Source organism: Bufo gargarizans, chromosome 8 (assembly GCF_014858855.1).
Source record: "Bufo gargarizans isolate SCDJY-AF-19 chromosome 8, ASM1485885v1, whole genome shotgun sequence".
Lineage (NCBI taxonomy): Eukaryota > Metazoa > Chordata > Amphibia > Anura > Bufonidae > Bufo > Bufo gargarizans.
This window is the reverse complement of record NC_058087.1, coordinates 46,893,981-46,910,919: the sequence shown is the minus strand read 5'-3', so window position 1 is coordinate 46,910,919 and position 16,939 is coordinate 46,893,981. Positions and strand designations below refer to the sequence as shown.

At 44.5% G+C, this 16,939-nt stretch overlaps 1 protein-coding gene across 1 annotated transcript in view; it reads right to left on the bottom strand.

Moving 5' to 3' along the window:
* COL18A1 (collagen type XVIII alpha 1 chain) overlaps positions 1 to 16,939 on the bottom strand; it is a 169,337-nt gene that overhangs the window by 76,276 nt on the left and 76,122 nt on the right. The window lies entirely within an intron of this gene.

Here is a 16,939-nt window from a genome sequence, read left to right as displayed (position 1 = left end):
TTTACTAAGGTCTGGGATCCATAGGAGTTACAAATCTATTCCAAATTAAAATTATGTAAGATCTAAAGTAAAAGTTAATAGCTAGTAGAGGGAGATAGCATGTGGGTCAAAGGTCTCTTCTGCTCCACTGCTCACAGCATCTCAAGCTGTGCCCTTAACCATTTGAAGGGGAAAAGAATAGAGAATTTAGATTGACTTTTAATTGCTCAATTCACTAGTCACATTCAAGGGCTAATTTTACAACCTTCCATAAAGTGTCATGACTGTAAAGTGAAAGGAGAGTTATTATTTGATATTCACTTCTAATTCAATGTTATATTGTATTTGCATTCTTTTAGTTGGTTTTGAAGATGTGGCTTCCAACTCCTGTCATTCATAGTATCCTTTTACAGAGCTGGGCATGAGGTGAGACAGATCTGAAATTCCCAAAGCATTAGATAAGAATCCAGCCAGAGTTCATACAGACTTTGCCTTTCTTTATTCTTCTTTGTCAGAGTTACCTGCTTCCCCTTTGTGTTTTTTCTAATGAAAGTTTGGGAAAACTTGCCTACACAAGACTGGAACAAATGTTAGGAATTCCCAGTGTTTGGTCTTGTTTTTAGGGTTTGACTAAAAGCCAATCACATAAAAAAAAAAAAAAAAAAGAGGACAGCAAAAAGTTGGCACCTGACAACAGGTGAGATGTGCGGATAGGAGTAGATGCTTGCAGCTCTGAAGGATGGATTTCATAAAAAGATTTCCTTCAAATCCTGAAAGATGGGTGTTCTTGCAACGAGTCATTAGTTCAGGTAACTGACTTCTCGTGGTTAGTACTGGTGTCTTGTAGCACTAGGGTCCTAGGTTTCAATCCCTCCAAGGACAACATCTGTATGTAGTTTGTATGAATCTCCGTCATGTTTGTGTGGGTTTCCTCCCACACTCCAAAGACATACTGATAGGAAAACTTAGATTGTGAGCTCCATGGGGGACAGCTTCACGATAATGTCTCTAAAGTGCTGCAGAATATAGTAGCGCTATATAAAAGCATAAAATAAATAAGGGTTGTATGAAAGTAGAAGAACATGTCTTCTTTCTGAAAAAGCACCACTTATGTCCATAGGCTGTGTGTGGTACTGCAGCTCTGCCTCATTCAACATTTATTATGAAAATCTCTCGGTGGAAATGAGAGCTTCCACAGGAAGTGGCGGTTGTAGCTGGGTAGAGCAGTGAAAGGCGTTGCAAAAATATGAATGCACCAACAAAATCTAAAAAATTAACGATAGAGCAGGCAATCGAAGTTCTGGCAACACTTGCGTGGCTGAACTCCACCTTAATAACAACGAGGACATCACCCTTTAAGAACCAAGCAGCACTGTCACTCTGATAGCACCCGCCACTGGATGACTTGATGTGGTAGAAGAACAGTGGTTATGTAGGCAATGGCACACGTAGCATGTCACACTTTTTGAACAACAGGAGGGGCCCTGATACAAGTGCCATCTTTGGGGCGAGCCCACATGGTTTGCTCGCACCTACCTGCCAAGGTTTTAAGTCAGGGAAAGGCGGCTGCAGTAGGGTAGAAGTAAAGACAAAAGGCAGGAGGAGCGGGAGTCTCACAGTGTGCACTGAAGAAAGTGGCACAGGAATGCCATCCCCCAGTGGCATGGAGGAAGGCCGAAGCATAGCAAGCTGCAGATCTGTCAGTGTTATCCCATATTTATAAACTGGTGGCTGCATAATTTAGTAGTTTAGAAAAAATATGTAGTTATAATATCAGGAAGCCATATGTTACTTTATATGTTCCAGCACAATTTCCTTCCCTCCTTTGTTTCTTCCAAAGGCCAGAAATCCGTTTTGGACATGTGATGATCCCTCCAGTACCTAGCTCCATACAGGTATAGTAGTTATCAGAGCTCTCCATTGTAACCAGCCATGCATCTTTGTGCTCATCACATGCATATTAAATAACATCTGTGTTGGTAAATTCTAGGCATTTAAAGGGAACCTGTCACCGGGATTTTGGGTATAGAGCTGAGGACATGGGTTGCTGGATGGCCACTAGCACATCCGCAATACCCAGTCCCCATAGCTCTGTGTGCTTTTATTGTGGGAAAAAACGATTTGATACATATGCAAATTAACATAAAAGAGTCATATCTTACTTGTGTGACCAGAGAAGAGTCATATTTTCAAGCTCTGACTCATCTCAGGGTAATTTGCATATGTTTCAAATCGGTTTTTATACACAATAAAAGCACACAGAGCTATGGGGACTGGGTATTGCGGATGTGCTAGTGGATATCTAGCAACCCATGTCCTAAGCTCTATACCCAAAATCCCGGTGACAGGTTCCCTTTAAGCCCTGCCCAAGAAATGCCCACTTTTGGGTAGGGTTTTCATAAGTCTCACCCATTTCCAGTACAGGACAGGCATAACTTGCCAGGATTGTCTCAGAAAATTAAGGACAATCGCAGCAAATCATATAAGCGTCTAATCACTAGGTGCCCCTAACATTTGGACTAATCACAAGAGCGTGGGTCCCAAATTCCCCCTTCCTGCTCACCATGCAGCTGTGAGCAGGAGTCTTAATGGAGTGGTGGTCACACATGTGCCGAGAGAGAGAGAGCTGATTACAACACACATTCTAATGATCTTGGGGCCCCCAGAGACCATAAATTTATCACCTATCCAGTGGATCAATGATTTATGTATTTTTTGGAAACCCCCTTTAAGCATGCAGAGAAACATGAATCTGATCATGCAGCAATTCCATACTGCAGTATCAGGCTCATACATCTTTCATACATGGATTACTGACACTTGGTCTTGTCAATGAAGAATACTTGATATGAACAATACATGTGTTATGACTGGTAACATGTTGGGTTGGTAATTGTGGCCCCAGAAGGTCATGTGATTTAATTGCACAGGAAATGGGAACATATAAATTCTTCCAGGTTTACAAAATGTTAAGATTTATTAGCATTGAGATACCCTCAGAGGAACTGAAAACTGATGTTCTCAGCTCAAACTCATTATGGCTGTCAGGAGAACTTTATGATTACGTCATTTAGCCATTTGGGATACAGGGATCCCCACTGGTAGGACTGAAATAGTAAGTGGAAAACCGGATTCTGACAAATCCCACATGTTAGAACTTCTTAGACCCATTTCAGAATCAGCGACTCCTCCGGGCACTGGGAGATTCAAGTTTCATGGGAAAATAAACCACAAAGAAAATTATCCAGATGCTTTGGCAACTCCCAGCAGACGCAGTTTGCCCCATTGTCACTGCAGCCTGTAATTGAAATTCCCAAGTTTTTACAAGTTCCCAGCTGACATTACTAGAGCAAAGAGCAGTGAAATTTCAGAATCTGTAGAGACTTTCGGCTAAGCCCTTGTATTCAATGATGGATGTTTATCTTAACTCTAGATTAGGATGTTTCACCTCTGACGTATCCAGAGGTACTGTATATCAGATACTTAGCTAGTGTCAGGTTGTCGGATATATAACCTTTTGAATTGAGTGGTTCATTTAATTCCTATCATTGGGCACTAAATGCATGTTATTGTTACAGCCAAATCTTTACAGGAACAGGTCAGCCTAGAAATGAATAAACATGAGCTATAGACAGCCTCACCGTTCGTCAGTGTGCATCATTTTATGCAAGTTCCTGAAACAAACTGTCTTGCAAAAAGCCTACAGAGCACACAGGGTTAATCTTCTGCTGAACTGTTCCATCTTTGTGTGTGTGGGGGGGATGCTGCTGTAACCAGCTGTCTTACTGCTAGGGATGAGCGAACTTGCGTTTTCAAGTTTGGCGTACAAGGTTCGGGTTATCTTAGAATTCCGTTATGGATTCCGCTACAATGGATCATAACTTATGGTCCGTGGTAGCGGAATCCATAAGGGAATTCTTAGATAACCCGGACCTTGTACGCCAAACTTGAAAACACAAGTTCACTCAACACTACTTACTGCCTTTCAAAGGGATCAAAATTGGGATCAAAGGAAAGGAGAAGAATAATTTAAGGAAGTCATGAGATTTTTATATTTTTTATGTTTTTTTTCTATGTTTATTGTTATGCATATGACTAGCTGCAAAATAAAAAAAATCATTTTACATGTCCTGTTAGGGCATATTGACATCATCATATGGGAGTTCTCCTCTTGGAACTCATTAAAGGGATTCTCTCACCTCTCATAACACAAATTCAGATTTTAAACCAGTCATGCTCCACAGATTACCTTGAATCGGCTTTGCTGTTCTATACTGTAATCCGTCCAGTAGTTTTGCTGAAAAACGACTTTTATAATTATGCTAATTAATCCTGAAGGTGCCCAGAGGGGCGTTATGTTCCACTTTGTGTGCCCAGTAACGCCCCCCTGCAGTGCCCAAAACGCCTTCCTCCTGAATCCCTAACGGCCCACAGCGTCTCATCCCTCTCCTCCCCCTCCCTGACGGCCGAGCGAAGTCTCGCGCAGACGCAGTACCCACTGAGGGCTGCGCCAGTGCGATTTGCTGGAGACTGAGGGAAGAGCGAGCATCGGACGTCACTGGGCTCGGCGCATGCCCAATAGAAAGCTATGGGCATCGGACTCGCTTTCAGCTTCTGCGCATGCGCCCGGCACCCATAGCTTTCTATTGGGCATGCGCCGGATCTCGGAAGGTCGGGGACTGCTAAGTGAATATTGATGAGCTGGGCGGCGCTTCAAAAACGGCGGTTGGGCTGATGCTGGCTGGGCGCAAGAGAAGCTGAAACGCCGCCCCTTGGGCAGAAAGAACAGCGATTAGTTCAGGTTATAAAACGTGAGTTTACTGTATTCATAATGTGGACGGGGGGATACTTATATGTTTTTAATGCACATTAGAAGACCTGTGCATGGATATGTACAGCTAATTATGGTTATTGGGCCTGTCAGTGTCCCTTTAAGCTAGAAAGGGAAGCCGCGGAAAAAAGTGGCTCCTGTTGAGCAATATATTATATGGTTCTACATTCATTTAAACGGTCACCTGTGGACAGCGATTTCAGCAGCAAGGAAACATAATTTAGAAAGGGGGCAGTGAGTAAAACCCTTTAAATAGATTTTTCCCTGAGGATCAGAATACAAAATATTAGAGCACCAAATTAAGATTTAACAGCCATGACATACAGTGGCGGAAATAATTATTTGACCCCTCACTGATTTTGTAAGTTTGTCCAATGACAAAGAAATGAAAAGTCTCAGAACAGTATCATTTCAATGGTAGGTTTATTGTAACAGTGGCAGATAGCACATCAAAAGGAAAATCGAAAAAATAACTTTAAATAAAAGATAGCAACTGATTTGCATTTCATTGAGTGAAATAAGTATTTGAACCCCTACCAACCATTAAGAGTTCTGGCTCCCACAGAGTGGTTAGACACTTCTACTCAATTAGTCACCCTCATTAAGGACACCTGTCTTAACTAGTCACCTGTATAAAAGACACCTGTCCACAGAATCAATCAATCAAGCAGACTCCAAACTCTCCAACATGGGAAAGACCAAAGAGCTGTCCAAGGATGTCAGAGACAAAATTGTAGACCTGCACAAGGCTGGAATGGGCTACAAAACCATTAGCAAGAAGCTGGGAGAGAAGGTGACAACTGTTGGTGCGATTGTTCGAAAATGGAAGGAGCACAAAATGACCATCAATCGACCTCGCTCTGGGGCTCCACGCAAGATCTCACCTCGTGGGGTGTCAATGGTTCTGAGAAAGGTGAAAAAGCATCCTAGAACTACACGGGAGGAGTTAGTTAATGACCTCAAATTAGCAGGGACCACAGTCACCAAGAAAACCATTGGAAACACATTACACCGCAATGGATTAAAATCCTGCAGGGCTCGCAAGGTCCCCCTGCTCAGGAAGGCACATGTGCAGGCCCGTCTGAAGTTTGCCAATGAACACCTGAATGATTCAGAGAGTGACTGGGAGAAGGTGCTGTGGTCTGATGAGACCAAAATAGAGCTCTTTGGCATTAACTCAACTCGCTGTGTTTGGAGGAAGAAAAATGCTGCCTATGACCCCCAAAACACCGTCCCCACCGTCAAGCATGGGGGTGGAAACATTTTGCTTTGGGGGTGTTTTTCTGCTAAGGGCACAGGACAACTTATTCGCATAAACGGGAAAATGGACGGAGCCATGTATCGTGAAATCCTGAGCGACAACCTCCTTCCCTCTGCCAGGAAACTGAAAATGGGTCGTGGATGGGTGTTCCAGCACGACAATGACCCAAAACATACAGCAAAGGCAACAAAGGAGTGGCTCAAGAAGAAGCACATTAAGGTCATGGAGTGGCCTAGTCAGTCTCCGGACCTTAATCCAATCGAAAACCTATGGAGGGAGCTCAAGCTCAGAGTTGCACAGAGACAGCCTCGAAACCTTAGGGATTTAGAGATGATCTGCAAAGAGGAGTGGACCAACATTCCTCCTAAAATGTGCGCAAACTTGGTCATCAATTACAAGAAACGTTTGACCTCTGTGCTTGCAAACAAGGGTTTTTCCACCAAGTATTAAGTCTTTTTTTGTTAGAGGGTTCAAATACTTATTTCACTCAATGAAATGCAAATCAGTTGCTATCTTTTATTTAAAGTTATTTTTTCGATTTTCCTTTTGATGTGCTATCTGCCACTGTTACAATAAACCTACCATTGAAATGATACTGTTCTGAGACTTTTCATTTCTTTGTCATTGGACAAACTTACAAAATCAGTGAGGGGTCAAATAATTATTTCCGCCACTGTAACTACTGTGTCTGAAAGCAGGAACAACACTGATATATGGTATGGTAGCTTCTAGAGCCATAATACTGTTCTTAACCTATAGTGTAAGGAAGGTCTTATGAAGTGCTATGAGGAATACGGATTATCATTTATTGGCAGCCCTGATTGTCATTTGATTCACCTTTTGGCATGTACACAGTCAGTGTACATGCAAAATAAGTTCTCACCCCCTAGCCATCTGATTCAGCTAGCAAGGGAGGAAGCCCCAGGGGTCCAGGCTTCAAGGAGGCCCCAGGTGGATAACGTCACACCTCAATCAGCCAGTTTGGAGGCAAGCTAATCTTGTAGGAAAAACCCCAGCAGGAGGGCTCAGCCCTTGTCCAGGACCAGGATCAATGATACCTCCCAGACATGTTGGCACCTACATTTCATAAGGAATTATGAACCGTCCGTCCGTCCCAGGCATAATTTTGTTATCTTTTTGCGATTCTGGGGAAAAGCCAAACGTCCACGTGGTCCTGGCTTGAGGCTAGGATGCCCGGCAGGGGAGATATACATATCTCCCCACAGAAACCACATAGCAGCATCATGTTTGGACTCTAGGTGTAGCCGGAACCCAGGCGGATCAATTGGGCCCGGAACCATCTTCCTGCAGCATTCTGGTCTGGGGCTATGAGCCCTAAGTTTTTTTGGGGGTTATTTGCTGCCAGCACCAGAGAAGTAGGGGTGGACCCTACCCATAGGCGGGGGTGGGGAGGAGGGCCGGCTACAGGTTATAAGCCCATGCAAGCCAGCGGGAGGGGTCTTTTCTGAAGGGGGTCACATCATGCCAATGTGTTTGGAGAGACCGGGAACCAGCTGACATCAGTGCCCCCACGTGACTATTCCACCATTATAACCCATAGGAACTTTCATCTTACCCGGTAACTGACTTTTGCTCTGCTTAACCCTGTTGTACCCATATAACCTGTATCTGTAGCCTCAGACCACTGTATATATTCTCTGTGTATATTGTGTTATATCTACCCCTTAAGGCGATTAAATATATAATTTAATCTTGTGCTATCTTGTATCTCGATCACGAATCCCCACGTCCGTGTTTCGGCCTAGTTATAAGCTGCCGCGGGTTGGTTTCTCACCCTATATAATCCCGTTAGCGGACCGGGCTTATATCAAACGAGAAGCTGGTGGCAGTATACCCGGGCTGAGAAGGCGCTGTTTCTCGGCGGCAGTGAAAAGGCTCTCAGCTCGTTGCCTCTCTGTGCCTGCATGGACAGGAGGTGTCTGTGTAAACTGTACCAAGCTGACCTTACCTGCTCCTAAGGAGGGCGTAACGTCACGCTTTGATAACCCGCGACAATACCGCGTCTCGTGAGCTCAACGTAGGTGACGTCAAGCGGGCACGAGGCGTGGTATTCATCACAAGTGCCAAAGGTACTTAAAACATTTTTTATCTACCAACCACATATGGCTGGATATGCAGTGCATTATTTAACTTGCACATTCCTAAAAGCTTAGCCGAGCCTCTACAATGTAGTGAAAAGGCAGTGTTTCCTATATCAGATCACTACACAGCGCAAGATCTTAAAGGGGTTTTCCAGAGTGTTTTATACTGATGATATATCCTAAGAATAGCTCATCAATTTCTGATCAGATACTCGCAACTTACCAAGGACAGTGTCATCCATTGGATAGAGGATGTGCTTGGTGTCTTAGCTCGGCCCTGTTGACTCGAATGGGACTTAGCTGTGCCTGCCTAGGCTGTGTCACTGGAGTGGCAGGGGCTCCTCAACCAGCTGATTGGTGGGGGTCCCGGATGTCAGATCCCCACAGATCAAATAATGATGTCAGATCCTGAGGATAGGTAATCAGTATAAAAAGAAAATAATAAAATTTGCATTTCCCAGAAGGCAGTTATTACCTGAACAAGCTCTCTACAGACACTCAATCAGCAATCAATGCTAGGACATGTGAACTTTGTAACTTGCAGAGTTGTAAATGCAGCTCTGGATTACAAATACAAACTGTATCTCTGGTTCCCTGCTTGTTAAACAGACCAGGAACAATGCACTGGAATTTGTTACTCCATGGAAAACAAGAGCCCGTGATTATCACCGGGAGGCAATTTATTTTTCTATAACGAGGTCAATCAAGAAACTAACATAACTCTGTAAAGATGTCTTAAGATCTGGAGGAAGTACACAGCAAGAACCCCTGGGGTCTCTATATCACAGGAGCCCAGCCGAACAAGGCAAGGTTTATATGGGATAATTTTGCAAAGGTTGAATTATACAGCAAAAACCCTTTTCATATAGGACGGCGATCAGTTGGTTAAGAGATTTGCTCCATGGCCAGCCAGACATTTCCACTACTGATGGCGAAATCTATTATTACACGGCGGCAATTGATCTGAATGGTCATCCATGTCTTGAGTCTGGTAGAGTAGGAACTGCTGTTACAGAGTAATTCTATCATCTGACTCATGGAATAAGAATCATGATCAGAGAAAATACCTCTATGACATCCATATACACTATTAGGACATTTGCACATGGTTTGTCTTATTGAGATTACCTCCTAAAAAGCCTTCTATTTATGCAGCATAATTTAAAGGGAATGTGTAGTTGAAAAATGACCTTTTGTTTCATTCACGTTTTTATGGTAAAAACATTTCAGAATTTCTGGTTTCCATGTCTCTATCTATATTTAGGCCTAAAAATACATTGAGACTTACTGATTTATACAGGTAACTTTTCAGTAGCCGTTGCATTATCATCACAGGCAAGATTACAATGACAAATATCACCTCTGTATAGATAACACAGGATCTACCAATTACAACAGGTGATATCACAGCTTATCTGCTCCCTCCTGATCTCTGCACAGGTCACAGAGCATGCCTAGAAAACTCTCCCATAGAAATCAATCAGCTCCTGTCCATTGTGTGTGTGTGTGTGAAATATTTAGGCTTTAGGTGACAACTAGTATAAAACCTGCAGGACAAATACACTGAACAAGAATATAAACGCAACACTTTTGGTTTTGCTCCCATTTTGCATGAGCTGAATTCAGAGATCTGAAACATTTTCTACATACACAAAGGACCCATTACTCTCAAATACTTCTTCAAACACTTCTCCTTTGCTGAGATAATTTATCCCACCTCACAGGTGTGGCATATCAAGGTGCTGATTAGACATCATGAATATTGCACATGTGTGCCTTAGACTGCCCACAATAAAAGGCCACTCGGAAATGTGCAGTTTGATCACACAGCACAATGCCACAGATGTCACAACATTTGAGGGAGCGTGCAATTGGCATGCTGACTGCAGGAAGGTCTACCAGAGCTGTTGCCCGTGCAATGAATGTTCATTTCTCTACCATAAGCCATCTCCAAAGGCGTTTCAGAGAATTTGGCAGTACATCCAACAGGCATCACAACCGCAGACCATGTGTAACCACACCAGCCCAGGACCTCCACATCCAGCATGTTCACCTCCATGATCGTCTGAGAACAGCCACCCGGACAACTGCAGCTACAATTGGTTTACATAACCAAAGAATTTCTGCACAAACTGTCAGAAACCGTCTCAGGGAAGCTCATCTGCATGCTTGTCGTCCTCATCGGGGTCTGGACCTGACTGCAGTTCGTCGTCATAACCAACTTGAGTGGGCAAATGCTCACATTCGATGGCATCTGGCACGTTAGAGGGGCGTTCTGTTCATGGATGAGTCCCGGTTTTCACTGTTCAGGGCAGATGGCATACAGCATGTGTGGCGTCATGTGGGTGAGCGGTTTGCTGACGTCAATGTTGTGGATCGAGTGGCCCATGGTGGTGGTGGGGTTATGGTTTGGGCAGGCGTATGTTATGGACAACGAACACAGGTGCATTTTATTGATGGCATTTTGAATGCACAGATACCGTGACGAGATCCTGAGGCCCATTGTTGTGCCATTCATCAACGACCATCACCCAGGGCCGGTCTGGCCATAGGGCAGACCGGGCATTTGCCCGGTGGGCCGGGCCGCCTCAGGGGGGCCGCCTCAGGGCTCGAGTGGGTGTGCCGTGACTGCCGGCCGGGTATGGCCTAATCACACCCCTGTCACTGTGACTGCTCCGCCTCCTGCCAGCCCACAGACACATAGAGATACTGACTGTGACTGCTCCGCCTCCTGTGCTCCGCCTCCTGTGCTCCGCCTCCGTGCTCTGCCTCCCATCTTCCGGCAGCCGGCAGCGTAACGTCGCTCACTCCGACGTCACGCGCCTGCTCTGCCTTCATTAATAAAGTGGGAGGAGCATGCGCGTGCAGCGTTACGTAGTCAGTGACGTCACGTCACGTTACGCTGCCGCCGGCCGCCTAGTTTGAACTTGAAGAGCGGGACTGGAGCCACCCACCAGCTGCCACCTGCCCACTGACTGTCCAAGGACCTTGGACCAAGGTAGTAAGTTAGTGATGATAGTGATTGATAGATTATTAGATAGTAACTTATGTAAGTGAGCTATTGAGCTTGTAAATAAACTTGTGCAAAGTATATGAGTATTTACTAACTACTCATATACTTTGCACAAGTTTATTTACAAGCTCAATAGCTCACTTACATAAGGAACGGCGGGGTCTGTCTTACAATAGGGAGGGACACTGTTATGGGGGGGGGGGGGAGATATCTGTGGATCATGTGGATGATGACACATATATATAGCACAAGATGCTTGCGCTGTCATATATGTGTGTCATCCACAGATCCCCCCGGCCACCCATAACAGTGTCATCCACAGATGCCGCCATAACAGTGCCATGCAATCCACAGATATCCCCTTAACAGTCTATTAAGGGGATATCTGTGGATGACACTTATGGGGTGGGGTCTGTGGATGATGCACTGTTAATAACAGTACATCATCCACAGATGTCCCCATAACTGTGTGTCATCCACTGATGCCCATAACACTTGAGTGTCCTCCACAGATGCCCATAACAGTGCGTCATCCACTGATGCCCCCATAATAGTGTCATCCACAGATGCCCCATTAATAGTGTAATTCACAGATCCCCCATAACAGTACGTCATCCACAGATGCCCCCATAACCGTGTGTCATCCACAGGTCCCCCATAACAGTGTGTCATCCACAGGTCCCCCATAACAGTGTGTCATCCACAGGTCCCCCATAACAGTGTGTCATCCACAGATCCCCCATAACAGTGTGTCATCCACAGATCCCCCATAACAGTGCGTCATCCACAGATCCCCCATAACAGTGTGTCATCCACAGATCCTCCATAACAGTGCGTCATACTGTCATCCACAGATCCCCCATAACAGTGTGTCATACTGTCATCCACAGATCCCCCATAACAGTGTGTCATCCACAGGTCCCCCATAACAGTGTGTCATCCACAGATCCCCCATAACAGTGTGTCATCCACAGATCCCCCATAACAGTGCGTCACCCACAGATCCCCCATAACAGTGTGTCACCCACAGATCCCCCATAACAGTGCGTCATACTGTCATCCACAGATCCCCCATAACAGTGTGTCATACTGTCATCCACAGATCCCCCATAACAGTGCGCCTGCGCACTGAGGAGAGACAGAAAGGAGGGCACATAATCAGTGGAAGCAAGCAGAGGACGGCACAGCAGACGACTGAATAGCTTCTTTTGTAACTAAATTGTTTTATTATAAATGTAGTTTAATGTTTTTGTCTTTTATTATATTCTGGCTTTTGCTTGGTTATGTATGATGCTTTTTGATAATAAGTAAATGTAGTGGTGCTATAATGTGGACCCCAGGCCTCTCTGATGTCCTGCAGGCTGGCGCTGTGGCAGCATACGGTTGGTCAGGCAGCAGAAAGGCTCTGGGGCTGTCATTGTGCTCTGGAACTTTTCCCTTCACAGCCACTGCTACCTCTCATACAGTGCAGACTCTGCAAGAGGCTTTCCGTTTGCTCTCCGTCCTCTTAAAAGTCTATGGGAATCAAAACGGATCCATCTGGTTCCTGTTATGCAAGACGGAAAACAAAGTCCGTCTTGCATAAGGGGACCCAGACTGATCTGTTATGCTTTCTCATAAACTTCTATTAGGACAGAGCAAAACGGAATGCCTCTTAGGGTCCATTCACACGTCCGTTGTTTCTTTCCTGATCTGTTACGTTTTTTGCGGAACAGATCTGGACCCATTCATTTTCAATGGGTCCTGAAAAAAATCGGACAGCTCAATGTCTGATTTTTTTTCAGGACTTATTGAAAATGAATGGGTGCAGAACTGGTCCAGATCTGTTCCGCAAAAAACACGGAACAGATCAGGAAAGAAACAACGGACGTGTGAATGGACCCTTAAAGGTTTCCGTTTTGCATTCCATCTGGCCATTCCGTTATATTCCGTTTGAAACGGAACCTATAACGGAATGGCATAACGCAGATGTAAACCCACCCTGTACGGAATAGGTGGTATTTGCCAGAGTTGCCGGAGAACTGTGAGTGCAATTTCGGGGGCACTGACCTGTACAGGGTGTGGAGGATGGGGAGGTTGAGATCCACTGAGGATATTATAAGACTTTTCTGTAGCTTCCTATATTGTTGCAAAGCTTGTGTGTTGGCTGAAGCCTTCCTATCTTACTGGTGGCTGGCCCTGCCCCTCAATTGTGCTTCCGGGTTTGGCTCCGCCCCTAGACTGCAAGGGGGTGGGGCCTGTTGGGGTCATGTGATTGGGCTGCTCAGTCAAAAATGCCCGGGCCTATTTTTTGTCCCAGTCCGGCCCTGCCATCACCTCATGTTGCACCATGATAATGCACGGCCCCATATTGTAAGTATCTGTACACAATTTCCCCCCCCCCAGTAAGGCAAAACTTTGCACATTTCAGAGTGGTCTTTTATTGTGGGAAGTCTAAGGCACACCTGAGCAATATTCATGGTGTCTAATCAGCACCTTGATATGCCACACCTGTGAGGTGGGATGGATTATCTCGGCAAAGGCGAAGTGCTCACTAACACAGATTTAGACAGATTTGTGAACAATATTTGAGAGTAATGGGTCTTTTGTGTATGTAGAAAATGTTTCAGATCTTTCAGTTCAGCTCATGCAAAATGGGAGCAAAACCGAAAGTGTTGCATTTATATTTTTGTTCAGTGTATGAACAGAGATATAGAAAAAAAAATCACCAAAAAAAAGGTTTAACATAAAAACTTGATTTAAGCAATCGGTTATTTTCTGATGACACACTCCCTTTAAAGGGGTTCTCTGGGAATTAAAGAAAATGAAAACACCAAAATTTTACTTTATTATAAATAGATTCCCAAATACCTTCCATTAGTTATAATTAGGGATGAGCTTCAGTTTTGTAAGTTCGAGTTTGTGCTGAATTCCGTTACCACAGACCATAATGCAATTCCACGACGGGCTCCTGCATAACGGAAACCGGACGAATCCGTTTTGCTGGTCATACACTTCTGTTATGACGGAATGCATAACAGAATGCCTCTAAAACCATTACGTTATGTATTCCGTCATGGAATTGTGTTATGGTCCGTGGTAACGGAATCCATAACGCAATTCAGCACATACCCAAACTCGAACTTACAAAACTGAAGTTCTCTCATCACTAGTTATAATGGCTCGTTTTGTCTAGGGAGCAATCATTAGGAGAAATAAAATTGCGACCGCCCTATTAGTACACACAAAGCCTGTCCTAATCACACAGGACAAATTACTTCACAACACTGAGCTAAAGAGCTGCCTCATCCTCCTCTCCTACTTCCCTTGTGTCATGTCGACAGGTCACATGACGCAAAGGGGGCAGGTCACCACTGCAGCAGCATCAAAGTGGATGTTTACAAGGCAGCCGAGACCAGGAAGCGACCCAGAGGCAGGGAGCAGGTAAGTATGGTTTCCCCCTCAAAAAAAAAGATGGCCATCCCCTTTATATATACACAGACCTGAATGTTTGTAAAGGTGACAAAAATTCTAAATTTCAAGCTGAGTTCTTCTATCCGAGACATGTTTCCAAATATCTCCTGCCAACAGCGTGCGTAGCCTCGGAGCGCACGAGAGAGAAGAGGCAGACTTGCAATACATTAATGGGGTCTTTCTTCTGGGACCACACAGAATGTAGTAGAAAAATCAGTCGGCATTTAGTGCATTTTTGGCAGAAGAGATAACGCTGACAACACTGTGAGACTTTTGTTTCTTGATGCTGAGCTCCTACATACAACATACCAAACACAACAATAAAAAAGATCATGAAATTAGCACAAAGGTGGACATTAGACCACCAGATGACTGTAGGATTGTGCTCCACAAACATCACATTGTACTCGATTATGTCTTCTAGAGGGAACTCTCTAGTACCCAACTATTGTTAGAAAACCATACTGACATAGACTGTTAGGAAATTCTTAGTGAAAGTCTGGTTATTGCAAGTTATCCCCTATAAACATGATAGTGGGGGTCTGTGGCAATTACTGTAGTCAACTATCTGCGATGGTCCCATAGAGAATGAATGTGGGGCAGGATATATGATTGACCTGCCACTGCACTAGGATGGGGGAACAGGACCTTTAGTGTCAGGATCGGAGGGAACCCCACTGATCAGTTAGTTATTATTATGAATTAGGCTACTTTCACTCTGGCGTTTTGGTTTCCGTTTGTGAGATCCGTTCAGGGCTCTCACAAGCGGTCCAAAAGGGATCAGTTTTGCCCTAATGCATTCTGAATGGATAAGGATCTGCTCAGAATCCATCAGTTTGGCTCTGTTTGGCTCTGATCAGTCTCCATTCTGCTTTGGAGGCGGACACCAAAACGCTGCTTGCGGCGTTTTGGTGTCCGTCTGACGAAACTGAGCCAAACCGATCCGTCCTGACAAACAATGTAAGTCTACTTTCACACTCGCGTTGGGTGCGGATCCCTGATGGATCTGCACAAACGCATCCATTCAGATAATACAACCGCATGCATCCATTAAGAACGGATCAGTTTGTATTATCTTTAACATGGCCAAAATGGATCCGTCTTGAACACCATTAAAAGTCAATGGGGGACGGATCAATTTTGTATTGTGCCATATTGTGTCAGTGAAAACAGATCCGTCCCCATTGACTTAGGATAGCTTCACATTCGCGTTTTGGGTGGATCCGTCATGGATCTGCAAAAACGGATATATTACAATAATACAACCGCATGCATCAGTCATGAACGGATCCGTTTGTATTATCTGTAACACAGCCAAGACGGATCCGTCATGAACTCCATTGAAAGTCAATGGGAGACGGATCCATTTTCTATTGTGCCAGATTGCTGTCCCCATTGACTTACATTATGTGCCAGGACGGATCCGTTTGGCTCAGTTTCGTCAAGGGGACAGCAAACTGTGCAGGCAGCGTTTTGGTGTTCGGTTCTAGAGCGGAATGGAGACTGACCGGAGGCAAACTGATGCATTCTGAGCGGATCCTTTTCCATTCAGAATGCATTAGGGCAAAAAAAACTGATCTGTTTTGGACCGCTTGTGAGAGCCCTGAACGGATCTCACAAACGGAAAGCCAAAACGCAAGTGTGAGAGTAGCCTTACAAACACTGTCATCACTTACTGACCCCAGTGGAGCTCACAATCTAAATTTCATATCAGTATGTCTTTGGAGTGTTGGAGGAAACCAAAGTACCCGGAGGAAACCCCGGAGAGAACATACAAACCCCATGCACATGTTGTCCATGATTGTATTTGAGCCTAGGACACCTGGCTGCAAAGCACCAGTGCTAACCACTGAGCCACAGTCCTGCTATTCCCCTGGTGGATAAGTTATAAGTTTTAGAAATTAGATTAACCTTTTAATAGAGGAAGGTCTCTCATTTGCGCCCCCTATCCATCAATCAGCCACATCAGAAACCATCTCTCTCTCCTTCTCTCGGAAGGACCCAGCACATCTATGTATCTCACAAATACATTGATTTTATTGATTTTAATAGGCACCATGCAATGCCTCATTTCCCCTCTGGAGGTGCTGCAGTGAAATTGAACATCATGTTCCCGTGCAGATTACAGTTAATCTCTGGGGCTCCCAGACACCCTTTGTTCAGATTTGTTTTCGGAAACTCTTCTACAAATAGAGATTGTAAAAACAGACCCTTCAAAGGTCACCTGACTAAATGCCCTGAAAGCATACCGATTTCAGCAAATCTCAATAGTATTTTATGGAATTTATTTTTCATAATTT